The sequence below is a fragment of the Trachypithecus francoisi genome, unplaced genomic scaffold (assembly GCF_009764315.1).
Source record: "Trachypithecus francoisi isolate TF-2019V2 unplaced genomic scaffold, Tfra_2.0 Lachesis_group4, whole genome shotgun sequence".
NCBI classification, from domain to species: Eukaryota; Metazoa; Chordata; class Mammalia; order Primates; family Cercopithecidae; genus Trachypithecus; species Trachypithecus francoisi.
The window spans coordinates 62,574,271-62,590,232 of record NW_022681469.1 but is presented as its reverse complement, the minus strand read 5'-3'; the positions used below and the strand labels follow the sequence as shown (position 1 = coordinate 62,590,232).

General features: G+C 37.5%; 1 pseudogene; it reads left to right on the top strand.

The window, feature by feature from the left end:
• Positions 1 to 202: 202 nt before the first annotated feature.
• On the top strand, positions 203 to 1,215 carry LOC117072143 (annotated as a pseudogene).
• The last annotated feature ends 14,747 nt before the right edge of the window (positions 1,216 to 15,962 follow it).

The window sequence follows — 15,962 nt, the reverse complement described above, 5'->3', positions numbered from 1 at the left end:
TCACCGAGTAAGATTTTAACCTGAAAATGCAAAAATCCATATATAAAAATAAAAATTTCCACCACAATATAGGAAATAAAAATCAGTAATGATCAAGAAAATATTTGTAACTACTAAAATACAAGACAGAGAATAAAAATACTTGGAAAGTCTGATAGAAAATTACAGAATAGCCCTCCTGGTGAGGTCACCGGTGTGGGCTATGGCTGCCACTTCCTCATGTCAGTGCTGCTCCCTCCACCCTCACCCCTTCCACCTTGAGGCAGTTCGAAATGAAGCTGTTGTCATTTCTGGAAGGAAACTGGCCCAGCCGATCAAGCAGGAAGTGCAGCAGGAGGTGGAAGAGTGGTTGGCCTCAGGTAACAAACGGCCACACCTGAGCATGATCCTGGTCAGCGAGAATCCTGCAAGTCACTCCTATATCCTCAACAAAACCAGGACAGCTGCAGAGATGGGAATCAACAGTGAGACGATTATGAAACCAGCTTCAGTTTCAGAGGAAGAACTGTTTAATTTAATCAATAAACTGAATAATAATGTAGATGGCCTCCTTATTCAGCTGCCTCTTCCAGAGCATATTGATCAGAGAAAAATCTGTAATGCTTTTCTCCAGACAAGGATGTTGATGACTTTCATGTAATTAACATAGGGCGAATGTGTTTGCCCAGTATTCCATGTTACTGGCTACCCTAGGTATGCGTGAGAAATAATTGAGTAAACTGGCATTGCCGCCCTAGGGAAGAATGTGGTTGTGGTCGGAAGGTCAAAAAATGTTGAAATGCCCATTGCAATGTTACTGCACACAGATGGGGCACATGAAGGTCCTGGAGGTGATGCCACTGTTACAGTATCTCATTGATATATTCCCAAAGAGCAGCCGAAGAAACATAAAATTCTTGCAGATATTGTGATAACTGCTACAGGCATTCCAAATCTCACCACGGCAGATATGATCCAGGAAGGAGCAACCGTCATTAATGTGGGAATAAATAGAGTTCATGATCCGGTAACTGCAAACCCAAGCTAGTTGGAGATGTGGATTTTGAAGGAGTCAGACAAAAAGCTGGTTATATCACTCCAGTTCCTGGAGGTATTGGCCCCGTAGCAGTGGTGATGCTATTGAAGAACACCACTATTACTGCAAAAAAAAAAGTGCTGAGGCGTGAAGAAAGAGAAGTGTTGAAGTCTAAAGAGCTTGGAGTTACCACTAATTAACTATTGTGTCTTCTATGTCACAATCAGCATTCCAAGCCAGCTCAAGAAGCAAAGCAGGCCAATAGAAATGCATTATTTTTAATTTATTCTACTGTGATTGTTTAAAATGATGCTTTGTATTTATTGAAAGCTTAAATGAGTAGGTGTTTGTGCACACAGCTCTGCAGTACCTCACCAGGGAACATTACAGTATCATGCAGGGTCATGTGATCTAGCCAAGAGCAGCCATTAACCTAGGGATTAACATGGGAGACATTGTCATGTTGAGAACGGATGTTTAACTTTGTCAAGCACCTCAGTTAAACATTTGCCTTTTCTAGAATTGCATTTCCCAAGTGCTATTCCAATAAGAGTTGATACTCATTTTAGGTACTAAACCTTTGAGTTCAACTGATCAAAGGAAAAGTATTGCTAGATAAAATTAGGGAAAAGGTGAAAAAGAAAAAAAATGGTAGTAATTGAGTAGAAAAAAATTAATTTATATATGTATTGACTGGTAACCAGATTTATCTAAGTAGAACTGAATTGGCTAGGAAAAAAGAAAAACTACATGTTAATCATTTTCCTAAGCTGTCTTTTGAAACTTAGTCAGTCATTGGGAAAATGTTTAGAATTGTTCATTGCTATTAGGCCTTATTTTATGTATGTTACCCTTCAGTAAGTTCTTCCCATTTTAGTTTTCTAGCATTTAAAGGCTTATTTTAACCAGTATTTATGTGTCTTGTCATATTGTTAAATTTTTGTATTGTATAGTTTCTTTGATATATCTTAAAACCTATTTTTGAAAAACAAACTTGGCTTGTTAATCATTTGGGCAACCTGGATAAGTTGCAACTTAATTTTCCACCAAAGAATTGTCAGCAGCTGCCTGCTTTTCTGTGATGTACCCTTTTGACTTTTCCAGAAAATGTTTAAGAGTTTGTGTTAATATTGAATTTAATCAGACTTTCCGATTAAAGTTATTATTTTTTCTTTTTTAATAAAACACATCTGTCTGGTGTGGTTAAAAAAAAAGAAAATTACAAAATAAAGTAGTTTCATTGCTTTCAGCATTTAAGTCTGAAATCTTTTTTTTTCCTCAGCAAAATGTTTAAATGATACTAACTGAAATCCCTTTGGCAGAAATAAGTTTTGCTAAAAAACACATCTTATATTTTGTTTATTTTGAAATATGTATATTGATAACTGTGAGGTAATGCATGTTAGTTAGCCAAATGTAGTAATTCCACAATGTATATATACTTCAAAACATCATGTTGTATATGATAAATATAATTTTTTCTGTCGATGTAAAAAATAAATTCCCCTGAAATCAAAACCAGACAAGCACATAACAAAAATAGCAAACTATAAGACAATATCCATGATGAACGTCAACAAAATACTAACAAAGTAAATTCAACAGCACATCAAAAAGACCATTCATTAGGTTAAAGAGGGATTTATCCTAGGGATACAAAGATGGCTCAACATACGCAAATCAATAAACATTGATTTGCATTACATTACATTAATAGAATGAAGTACAAAAATTATATGATCATCTCCATAGACACAGGAAAAGCATTCAATAAAATTCAACATGACTTCATGGTAAAAATTCTTAACAAAGTATATATAGAAGGAACATATCTCAACATAATAAAGGCCATATATGACAAACCCACAGTTAACAATACTGAACAGGGAAAAGTTAAAAGTTTTTTCTCTAAAATTGGGAAGAAGACAAGGTTGCCTACTTTTACCACTTCTTTTTAATATAGTACTGGAACTCGTAGACAGAGCAGTTAGTCAAGAGAAGGAAATAGCATCCAAATTGAAAAGGAGCAAGTAAAAGTGTTCCAGTTTGCAGATTACACGATCTTATATATAGAAAACCCAACAGACTCCACCAAGAGACTGTTAGAACTAATGAACAAATTCAGTACAGTTGCAGAATATAAAATCAACATACGAAAATCAGTAGTATTTCTATATGCAACAGTAAAATATATGACAAAGAAATCCCATTTACAATAGCTACAACAAAATAAAATACCCAGGAATAAATTTAACCAAAGAAGTGAAGTATCTCTATAATGAAAAGTATAAAGCATTGATAAGGGAAATTGAAGAAGGTGTTAATAAATGGAAAGATATCCTGTGCTCGTGGATTAGAAGAATTAATATTATTAAAATGTCTATACTACCCAAGCAATCTGCAGATAAAATACAATCCCTATCAAAATCCCAATGACATTCTTCACAGAAAAGCAATCCTAAACTTTGGGGGAAAAAAAGACATTTTGAGTATTATATTATTCAGATTATTCAGAAATAGAAATAAGGCAAATATATTATCTCTGGGGTATTGTCTAGGTTGGTCTATTTTTCTGAAATTTCATTAATGAGTGTCATCTGTGAAGTGTGACATTAACATATCATGTATTAAAATTATTTTAAAATGTATTCCTTATCTCGTGTATATGTATATATTTTACTTTTTTGCTTTTGATTCTAAGACAAATTTATTTTTCCTCAATCATACAAATTAGTAGATGACAAAATAATCTCAAAAACTGACAATATTATTATAAATGAGCGTTTTAACTTTGCCTAAGAATAAGTACCAATTTTGTGCTATGAAGATGACTATCCATCAGATTATTCTATGTGTCTCTGCTATGAGTTAGAATTCAATAATTGTACCTTCTGAAAATTAAATTTGTGGGGGAATGTAACAGGTTTCAGGATTTTTATTTAACATTTAACCTTAAACTGAACATTTAACCTTAAGAAAAATTAGATTTCAGAACTTTATCTCACTTGAAATCATCCCAAATAAAAAGATACAAGAATAAAGGGAAAAGCAAAAATGAGCTGCTGATACAGGGAAAATTTTGCTGCCAGGAAAATCAGTTCCAAGGGATCAATCTGCCTGAGGCCCATCTTGACTTCATTCATAACAAAGGTGTGTAAATAAATGCTTATTTTAATGCTTTATTAGTCAGTCTTTATACTTTTTTTATTTAATAGAGAATGATTAATGCTTTTCTTATAGTTATAAATGAATATATTGTCTTAGATTTGTTTAGTGTTGATAAGCATGTTGCTATGTTGCATCAGCATTTCTTTCTTTCTTTTTTTTTTTTTTTTGAGATGGGAGTCTCGCTCTGTTGCCCAGGCTGGAGTGCAGTCACCGGATCTCAGCTCACTGCATGCTCCGCCTCCCGGGTTCACGCCATTTTCCTGCCTCGGCCTCCCGAGTAGCTGGGACTACAGGCGCCCGCCACCTCGCCCCGCTAGTTTTTTGTATTTTTTAGTAGAGACGGGGTTTCACCGTGTTAGCCAGGATGGTCTCGATCTCCTGACCTCGTGATCCATCCATCTCGGCCTCCCAAAGTGCTGGGATTACAGGCTTGAGCCACTGTGCCCGGCCTACATCAGCATTTCTTAACCGTTTTGGGGAACCATTCCAGAAACTTAGTTAAAGCAATGAACTCCTTCTCCCATTAAAACACATGTACACAAATTAACATAAATTTTGCACAGGGTTTTGAGGTGTTACTGACACCCTTATGCTCCTTTAGGGAAATCCTTTTTTAGAATTCAGTACAGGACCTGTTTAAAACCACGCTGCTTCTACATTTTTCACATAATGACAAAGGAATCTGTAAGAGTGTGGCAAGATTATTTTTCTACAAGGCACATCTATAACAGAAATGTTATCCATTATGCTGATGTTCTTGCCAGCAAAATGCTGTTGGTGAGATTTATTCATTCTTGATGAATATATATATTTACCTATAACTATATCTTTTTACTATAGTTCAGTTCATTCTTACCATTCCAAATTAATGGAAGTTAGTAATTCTGTAATTATCCAAAATAATACATTATTCACAAAGCACATATTCCTAATCATATTTTAATTATTTTTAATATTCCATAACGTGCATTTATCAGCATCTATTATCCTAAAAGACACAAAAACCCAGAAATGTGTTAAATGATGGAAAAAAAATTCTCATACATAATGGATGATGAATGGAAATTTTTTGTTTCCCAGCATTAGTGATTAGAACTCAAAGCTGTGAACAAAGAGCTTCTAAGCACCCACTTTCTAAAGAGATACTGCAAAAATGGAGGTCAGAAGCCTCCTTGCAGGATTTATTAAACAGGGTCATAAACAGTCCTAGAAAGCAACAGAGTGGTTAATAGCACAAGTACTCTGCTATTGAATCAGCCTGGTTCAAATCCTCTTCTGGCCACATTAGCTATGTAACCATGAACACGTAACTTCATCTCCCTGTCCCTCAGTAAAATGAGAATAATAACTATAAAAATAGTGTTTATAACAGTTATATTTAATCCATGGTAAATGTTCAATGGTGCTTATATCGGCATTTTGTAAGTCTTGGTATTTTCTGTTTTTTTTTTTTTAAATACACTCCATAGGGTGATTATGCAGATTAAATGCCAACATAGATGTAAATAAATAGAAATATGCCTGGGCCCTGATATGTATTTAATAAATGTATTATATTTCATTGTTATTTTGCTCATAGTCCAATCATCCTTTCAAATCTGTGTATGTGCATGTGTGTGTATAGAAAACTGGGGACTAGAAGAGACACACTCAAAGGGATGGGTGTGGTGAGCCCCAGTGGAAAGGAAAGTATGTTCTTTGGTGAGGGTAATTCCCTATTCCCAAGGTGCTTCCTCCATCTCCTAAGTAAAGTGAGGGGGAAACTCCATTAGAATCTGTCAGCTACTAATGCTTTCTGTAAGAAGGAGCAGGGGGTCCATTCCCTTACTAGTTGCCAGTTTAGCAACAGACATACTGACACACCATGTCACCAGTATTCCTCACCATCACATTTAATGTCAGTTCATCCTTTAGATATCACCTCAAGTGTCACTTCTATAGCTAGCTTTCCTTAACCCTCAAACCAGATAAAATCTCCTGTAATAGCATAACACATGCTTCTCTTTATCAAACTGATCAGTTGAGATTTTTATAGTTATTTAGGGTTGATTTGTTTAACGATTACTTAAATCCTACTAGGATATAGGTTCATTAAGACAAAGATTGTGTTTTTATACCTCACTCCAGTGCCTAGCACAATGATTGTCCCATGGTTCAGTACTCAATATATATTTTGAGTAATGACATATCATTTGGTTCTGTACTCAGTGATGCAAATTGGGGGAGAGAGTCATCAATGTTCAGTTGAAATTGAATAGTGTTGAAGAGATTCACATGATACTAAAGAAACAGAAATGCTAGATTAGTTTAAGTGAGAAAGAGATCAATTCTTGTTGGATAATCATAGGATGATTATCATATTAGAGGAGAATAAGAATAAGAGTTTGAAGGAAGATAAATTTTAGTAAACAAGTTAGGAGAGAAATGTAAGAAAACTTACATGTGCTGCTAAATATACTGGATTAAGAGTAAATGAATTTGAGGAAAGCTGAATGGATTTATGGAAACATAAATGATGCTTCTATAATTGTAAGATATTTATTGTTATATAGATCAATTAATATCATGCTGATTATCTGGATACTTTCTACAAAGAGTGGATAAGGACTGAAGTTTTTAAGTAGAGAAGGATAATGAGATGCACATCAGACAAGGTTTAGTGCAGAAAACTAAAACTACTTTAGGTATTTTGGCCAGAAAGTGACTTACAACATTGGGTAATTTAAAAAATGGTTGCAACAAGGAAGCTAAGAACCTTGAAAAAAGTTTACAGGAACTGCTAACTAGAATAACCAGCTTAGAGAAGAACACCAGGACTATGTGAAAATACCAAAACTATGAGTGATTGGTGTACCTGAAAGTGACAGGGAGAATGGAACCAAATTGGAAAACACACTTCAGGATATTATCTAGGAGACCTTACCCAACCTAGCAAGACAGGCCAACATTCAGATTTAGGAAATACAGAGAACACCACTAAGATACTCCTCGAGAAGAGCAACCCCAAGACTCATAATCATCAGATTCACCAAGGTTGAAACAAAGGAAAAAATATTAAGGGTAGCCAGAGAGAAAGGTCAGGTTACCTACAAAGGGAAGCCCATCAGACTAACAATGGATCTCTCAGCAGAAACCCTACATTCCAGAAGAGTGGGGGCCAACATTCAACAAGAAACCCTACATTCCAGAAGAGTGGGGGCCAACATTCAACATTCTTAATAATTTTCAACCCAGAATTTCATATGCAGCCAAACTATGCTTTATAAGTGAAGGAGAAATAAAATACTTTACACACAAGCAAATGCTGAGGGATTTTTGTCACCACCAGGCCTGCCTTACAAGAGCTCCTGAAGGAAACACTAAATATGGAAAGGAAAAACTGGTACCAGTCACTGCAAAAAACATACCAAAATATAAGGACCAATGACACTATGAAGAAACTGCATCAACCAATGTGCAAAATAACCAGCTAGCATCATGATGACAGGATCGAATTCACACATAACAATATTAACCTTAAATGTAAATGGACTAAATGCCCCAATTAAAAGACACAGACTGTCAAATTGGATGAAGAGTCAAGACCCATCAGTGTGCTGTATTCACAGGAGACCCATCTCACGTGCAAAGACGCACATAGGCTCAAAATAAAGGAATGGAGGGATATTCACCAAGCAAATGGAAAGAAAAAGAAAAAAAGCAGGGGTTGCAATCCTAGTCTCTGATAAAACAGACTTTAAACCAACAAATATCAAAAAAGACAAAGAAAGGCACTACATAATGGTAAAGGGATCAATGCAACAAGAAGAGTTAACTATTCTAAATATATATGCACTCAATACAACAGCATGCAGATTCATAAAGCAAGTTTTAGAGACCTACAAAGAGACTCCCACACAATAATAGTGGGAGACTTCAGCAGCCCATGGTCAATATTAGATCAAAGAGACAGAAAATAAACAAGGATATTCAGGACTTGAACTTAGCTCTGAACGAAGCATACCTAATAGACATCTATAGAACTCTCCACTCCAGATCAACAGAATATACATTCTGCTCAGTGCCGCATAACACTTACTCTAAAATTGACCACATAATTCAAAGTAAAACATTCCTCAGTAAATGTAAAAGAACAGAACTCATAACAGTCTGAGACTACAGTGCAATCAAATTAGAACTCAGGGTTAAGAAACTCACTCAAAACCACACAACTACATGGAAACTGAACAACCTGCTCCTGAATGACTACTGGGTAAATAACAAAATTAGGGCATAAATAATTTCTTTGAAACTAAGGAGAAAAAAGACAAAACATACCAGAATCTCTGGGACACATTTAAAGCAATGTGTAGAGGGAAATTTATAGCGCTAAATGCTCACAGGAGAAAGCAGGAAAGATCTAAAATTGACTCCCTAACATCACAAAAGAACTAGAGAAGCAAAAGAAAAGAAATTCAAAAGCTTGCAGAAAATAAATAACTAAGAGCAGAACTGAAGGAGATACGGTCATGGAAAACCCTTCAAAAAAATCAGTGAATCCAGGAGCTAATTTTTTGAAAAGATTAACAGAATAGATTGCTAACCAGAAAAAGAAGAAAAAAGAGAAGAATCAAATAGACACAATAAAAAATGATAAAGGAGATATCACCACTGATCCCACAGAAATATAAACTACCATCAGAGAATACTACAAACACCTCTATGCAAACAAACTAGAAAATCTAGAAGAAATGGATAAATTCCTGGACACATACACCCTCCCAAGACTATACCAGAAAGAAGTCAAATCCCTTGAATAGACCAATAGCAAGTTCTAAAATTGAAGCAGTAATTAGTAGCCTAACAACCAAAAAAAGCCCAGGTCCAGGCAGACTATCATCCTAATTCTATCACAGGTAAAAAGGGAAGCTGGTACCATTCCTTCTGAAACTATTCCAAACAATAGAAAAAGAGAGACTCCTCCCTAACTCATTTTATGAAGCCAGCGTTATCCTGATACCAAAACCTGGCAGACACACACACATACACAAACAAAAATTTCAGGCCAATATCCCCGATGAACATTGATGCAAAAATCCTCAATAAAATACTGGCAAATCAAACCAGCACATTAAAAAGCGTATCCACCAAGATCAAATTGGCTTCATCCCAGGGATGCAAAGCTGGCTCAACATACGCAAATCAATAAACATTATCCATCACATAAACAGAACCAATGACAAAAACCACATGATAGGTACAGAAAAGGCCTTCGATAAAATTCAACAGCCCTTCATGCTAAAAACTCTCAGTAAACTAGGCATTGATGGAATATATCTCAGTAAGAGCTATTTATGACAAACCCACAGCCAGTATCATACTGAATGGGCAAAAGCTGGAAGCATTCCCTTTGAAAACTGGCACAAGACAGGGATGCCTTCTCTCATTACTTCTTTTTTTTTTTTTTTTTTTTTTTTTTTGAGGCGGAGTCTCGCTCTGCCGCCCAGGCTGGAGTACAGTGGCCGGATCTCATCTCACTGCAAGCTCCGCCTCCCGGGTTCACGCCATTCTCCTGCCTCAGCCTCCTGAGTAGCTGGGACTACAGGCGCCCGCAACTGCGCCCGGCTAATTTTTTTGTATTTTTAGTAGAGACGGGGTTTCACCATGGTCTCGATCTCCTGACCTTGTGATCCGCCCGCCTCGGCCTCCCAAAGTGCTGGGATTACAGGCGTGAGCCACCGCGCCCGGCCGATCATTACTTCTATTTGACATAGTGTTGGAAGTTCTGGCCAGGGCAATCAGGCAAGAGAAAGAAATAAAAGGTATTCAAATACGACAACAGGAAGTCAAATTGTCTCTGTTTGCAGATGATATGATTGTATATTTAGAAAACCCCATTTTCTCAATCCAGAATCTCCTTAAGCTGATAAGCAACTTCAGCAAAGTCTCAGGATACAAAATCAATGTGCAAAAATCACAAGCACTACTATACACCAATAATAGAGATCCAAATCACGAGTGAACTCCCATTCACAATTGCTACAAAGAGAATAAAATATCTAGGAATACAACTTACAAAGGATGTGACGACCTCTTCAAAGAGAACTATAAACCAGTGCTCAAAGAAATAAGAGAGGACACAAACAAATGGAAAAACATTCCATGCTCATGGATAGGAAGAATCATTATCGTGAAAATGGCCATACTGCCCAGAGGAATATATAGATTTAATGCTATTCCCAGCAAGCTACCATTGACTTTCTTCACAGAATTGGAAAAGACGACTTTAAATTTCATATGGAACCAAAAAGGAGACCACATTGCCAAGACAATCCTAAGCCAAAAGAACAAAGCTGGAGGCATCATGCTACCTGACTCCAAACTATACTACAAGGCTACACTAACCAAAACAGCATGCTACTGGTACCAAAACAGATATATAATAGACCAATGGAACAGAACAGAGGCCTCAGGAATAACACCAGACATCTACAACCATCTGATCTTTGAGAAACCTGAAAAAAGCAATGGGGAAAGGATGTCCTATTTAATAAATGGTGTTGAGAAAACTGGCTAGCATATGCAGAAAACTGAAACTGGACCCTTCTTTATACCTTATACAAAAATTAACTCAAGATGGATTAAAGACTTAAATGTAAGACCTAAAACCATAAAAATTCTAGAAGAAATCTTAGGCAATACCATTCTGGATATAGGCATGAGCAAAAGCTTCATGACTAAAACACAAAAAGCAATGGCAACAGAAGCTAAAATTGACAAATGGGATCTGATTAAATTAAAGAGCTTCTGCACAGCAAAAGAAACTATCAGAGTGAACAGGCAACCTACAGAATGGAAGAAAATTTTTGCAATCTATCCATCTGACAAAGGGCTAATATCCAGAAGCTACAAAGAACTTAAACAAATTTACAAGAAAAATAAAACATAAAAAGTGGGCAACTGACACTTTTGAGAACTGACACTTCTCAAAATAAGATATTTATGCAGCCAACAAACATATGAAAAAAAGCTCATCATCATTGGTCATTAGAGAAATGCAAATCAAAACCACAATAAGATACCATCTCATGCCAGTTAGAATGGCGATCATTAAAAAGTCAGGGCCGGGCGTGGTGGCTCACGCCTGCAATCCCAGCACTTTGGGAGGCTGAGGCAGGCGGATCATGAGGTCGGGAGATCGAGACCATCCTGGCTAATACAGTGAAACCCCATCTCTACTAAAAATACAAAAAATTAGCTGGGCGCAGTGGCGGGCACCTGTAGTTCCAGCTACTTAAGAGGCTGAGGCAGGAGAATGGCATGAACCCGGGGGACGGAGATTGTAGTGAGCCAAGATTGCACTACTGCACTCCTGTCTGGGAGACAGAGCCAGACTCCATCTCAAAAAAAAAGTATGGAAACAACAGATGCTGGGGAGGATGTGGGGAAATAGGAACGCTTTCACACTGTTGGTGGGAGTGTAAATTAGTTCAACCATCATGGAAGACAGTGTGGCGATAGCGTGGCGATTCCTCAATGATCTAGAACCAGAAATACTGTTTGACCCAGCAATCCCATTACTGGGTATCTACCCAAACTATTATATATCATTCTATAAAGACACATGCACACGTATGTTTATTGCAGCACTATTCACAATAGCAAAGACTTGGAACCAACCCAAATGTCCACCAATGATAGGCTGGATAAAGAAAATGTGGCACATATATACCATGGAATACTATGCAGCTATAAAAAAGAATGAGCTCATGTCCTTTGCAGGAACATGGATGAACTTGGAAACCATCATTCTCAGCAAACTAACACAGGAACAGAAAACCAAACACCGCATGTTCTCACTCATAAGTGGGAGTTGATCAATGAGAACTCATGGACACACAGAGGGGAACATCACACACCGGGGCATGTTGGTGGGTAGGGGACAAGGGGAGGGATGGCATTAGGAGAAATACCTAATGTAGATGACAGGTTGATGGGTGCAGCAAACCACCATGGCACATGTATACCTCTGTAACAAACCAGCACGTTCTACACCTGTATTCCAGAACTTAAAATAAATAAACAAATAAATAGTTGCAATAGTTGGAGAGATGAGATCCAGGCTGGGCCTGAGTGGTAGCTATAAAATGCTTCTCAAAACTGAAGAAGCTAGAAAGTAGACACTAAAACTCTGCTGCCGAAAAATGTCTCATCAATACAACTTTATCACAAACAACAAATTTATATCAAACATACAAAATGTCTCCGTATTACTTGTGCCTTTCAAATATCACAGCATTGCATATCATTGGAAAAACCTAATTTGTATCAAGAAATTCAGCAAAGAAATCTAAGAAATGTTTCTCTCTCTCTCTCTCTCTCTTCTCTCTCTCTCTCTCTCTCTCTTCTCTCTCTCTCCCTCTCTCCCTCTCTCCTCTCTCCCTCTCTCCCTCTCTCCCTCTCTCCCTCTCTCCCTCTCTCCCTCTCTCTCTCTCTCTCTCTCTCTCTGTCTCTCTCCCTCAACTCTGTAGCACACAAATACACCACACTATAGGGAGGAGGACATGGAGTTTGATAGGCTCAATTCCTAGCATTCTTCACAAGGAGTTTATTGTTGTTGTTGTTTTAATTAATTCGGTAACAATGTGCTAGTTGGCTTGGAGTTAGAGATTCACTGAATAAAGTTGGCAAGGGAGAAAAAATCACCACCAATTCCCTCTGGCTCACATGTCTGAATGCATCTGGTGCGTTCCAATTTAGCAGTCCTAACAAATGACTTTTTCTTTTCAGGGTTAGTATGTAATCATTTATTTCCTTTATAATCTATATTTCAATGTTTAAAAAAATTCTTTAGCAGCCAAACTTATACTATGGCAACATTTCAATTCTTCTTTAGTGGAGAGACCAAAAGCTCAGTATGCCTTTGAATTATTTTCCATCGAAAGGAGAGGAAGAGAAAATGGGCAAAAAAAAAAAAAAAAAAAAAATAGCCACAAAAATCACAATTTTTGAAAGCATACAATGATAGGGCCTAGCTTTTCAAAGAAAGCCAAAATATTTGATGTAACCACTAAAATTTCATAAATTTTTGAATATCATTAAGGAAATATTGCCTGTGAGTATTACATTAACAAGAATAGCATACACATTTAGTTAATCATCAATAATCCATTCATCCAGTTTATGTATAGCCATAGCCAGTCTACTGCCCACATCCCAGCCTACATTTTGCTTTTTACAGTCCTTCCATTTGGAAATGAAAGTCGGGATCCTTGCCAATAACAACCACCTCCAATGTTTTCAATATTGCTACCATCACCCTGGCAACACAGAAGACAGGACATAAATAGTTGCTCTGCCAAACATATCTATTGCCTTGTTATTCTTGTGGGAGTTAGTGTTGTCAAGGGAAGTTTATACCAAAGTTAAAAGTAAATTTTGACTTATCAATGGCAAGATTTTCTAAAAATTGCATTCATGCTTTATTTATTTAGACAATTAAGTGGAAGTGTAAATAAAATATAAACTCCATGAGGGCTGAGAAAATACTTGTCTTACTCCTCAGCACTAAGCTCCAGTAGATGCTCAGTAAATATTTACTAAATGGGTGAATTTGTTCAATGCAAGTATGGGTTTCTCAAGTTAAAGCATTAAGTTTGACATTGTTTATATCAGTACATTGGTAGCACTAAAATATTTTTTAAAATCATAGTCCAAAATAATTTTTAAATGGTAGAATTGTTAGTGGGGGCAGAGATTACATAATCTAGTTTCAGTTGAACTATCTGGTATACCTACCAGATTGTGTGTATAACCAGATGTAAGAAGAAAAAAACAACTGTTTTTATTTTCCCTTAACTCTCACACAGTCACTCAATACAACAGGCCTAACACCAGATGTGGGTTTCTCCCACCACACCAAGCAATTTTCCAGCAGACACCAGCTGAGTGTCCTCTAAGTCATTTCTGACATTATCTACCTGGAGATAGCATCAGATTTCACAGGTTAAGGGCTCAATCTCACAACACTGTGCCCACTTCATATGCAAATTGCAGGTCTCAGATTGTGACCTGTACTTCTGACTGGCTATAATTTGGGGTTCCCATGATCCCCTCCTTGGTTTCAATTAGTTTGCTCAAGTGGCTCATACAACTCAGGGAAACACTTTACGAACATCTACCTATTTATCAAGGAGGATATTACAAAGGATACAGATGGACAGGTGGAAGAGATACATGGGGTGAGGCATGACAGAAGAGATGCGGAGTTTCCAGGCCCTCTCTGGGTGCGCTATCCTCAGGAACCTCCACACGTTCAACTATCTTGAAGCTCCCCATACACAGTCATTTAGAGATTTTATGGAGGCCTCATTATGTAGGCACGATTGATTAAATCATTGGCCACTGGTGACCAACTTAATCTTCAGTCCTTCTCCCTACCTCGGAGGCCAGCGGATGGAACCTAAAGTTCCAACCCTCTAATCACATGGTTGGTTCCCGTGGCAGCCAAGACCATCCAGGAGCCCACTGAGAGTCACTTCGTTATTAAAAAAAGATGCTACTCTCACTCAAAAATTCCAGGGGATTTAGGAACTGTGTCAGTTCTTCCTATCATTAAATAAATTATAAAGATCTTAGGAACTCTATCAGGAACTGGGGTCAAAAGCCAAATATCAGAACAAAAGATTCTTCTAGAGCCCCTATCTATGAGAGTTTTGTGCAAGGAACCAGGGGGCAGACACCAAATATATATTTCTTATATCACAGTATCATACCAGACGTTATTAGATATGATCAACACTCTTGACATTGAATTTGGTGCTTTTTATGCATTTATGGCATTTTAACCTCCCCCTTGCCACATGTGGTAGATATTTTGCAAATCAGAAAACCTAGATTCTAAGAGGTCAGCAAAGTTGAACATGTTTACTCAGCTTGTCAGAGGAGAGGGAGCAGGGTATGAACCCAGGTTCATCCGTCTTCAAAGCCAGTGCCCATTCTGGTCACAAAACTGCCTCTTTTGGTGTCTTTCTTCAATCTGGAGAGAGCTCTTTGGGCTTTTCTGGACTTAGAAAGCTAATCTGGAAGTCATACCACAGTGCCAACCCAGTCTCACTTCTTTCGAATCCCTGCCATCCCCACTTCATGGTGGTGATCTTGGCACCTTTTCCCTAATTTGGAAACTCCTCACTTTCGATGGAGAAGAACTGTGTTAAGTACAGCAGTAGCAATTTCCCACATGTTTATTGGAAGTCTCCTTTTGAAAGTAGAACTGGCTTTTTTTTTGGAAATGGCTTAAGGTAAAAACCATGTGTAGACTGGGCATGGAGGCTCACTTCTGTAATCTCAGCATTTTGGGAAGCTGAAGCAGGAGGATTACTTGAGGTCAGGAGTTAGAGACCAGCCAGGCTGGGCAACATAGTGAGACCCCATATCTACTGAAAATAAAAATAAATTAGCTGGGCATGGTGGCGCAAGCCTGAAGTCCCAGCTACTCAAGAAGGAGGCTGAAGCAGGAGGATCAGTTAAGCCCAGGAGATTGGAGGCTGCAGTAAGCTGTGATTGCACCCCTGCACTCCAGCCTGAATGACAGAGGGAGATCCTGTCTCTAAAATCAACAACAATAACAATAAAGACAAACCACATGTACAATACATTTTGCATCATTTTATAAAGAAAAAAGTCTGGCGTTTAAAAAGTCAAATGATAGACTAATAGGGAAAAAATAGATATATCCCTGATCTCCCAAATAAGAAAAGACTGTGGCATGGTAGAAAGAACATGAAATTTGGAATCAGAG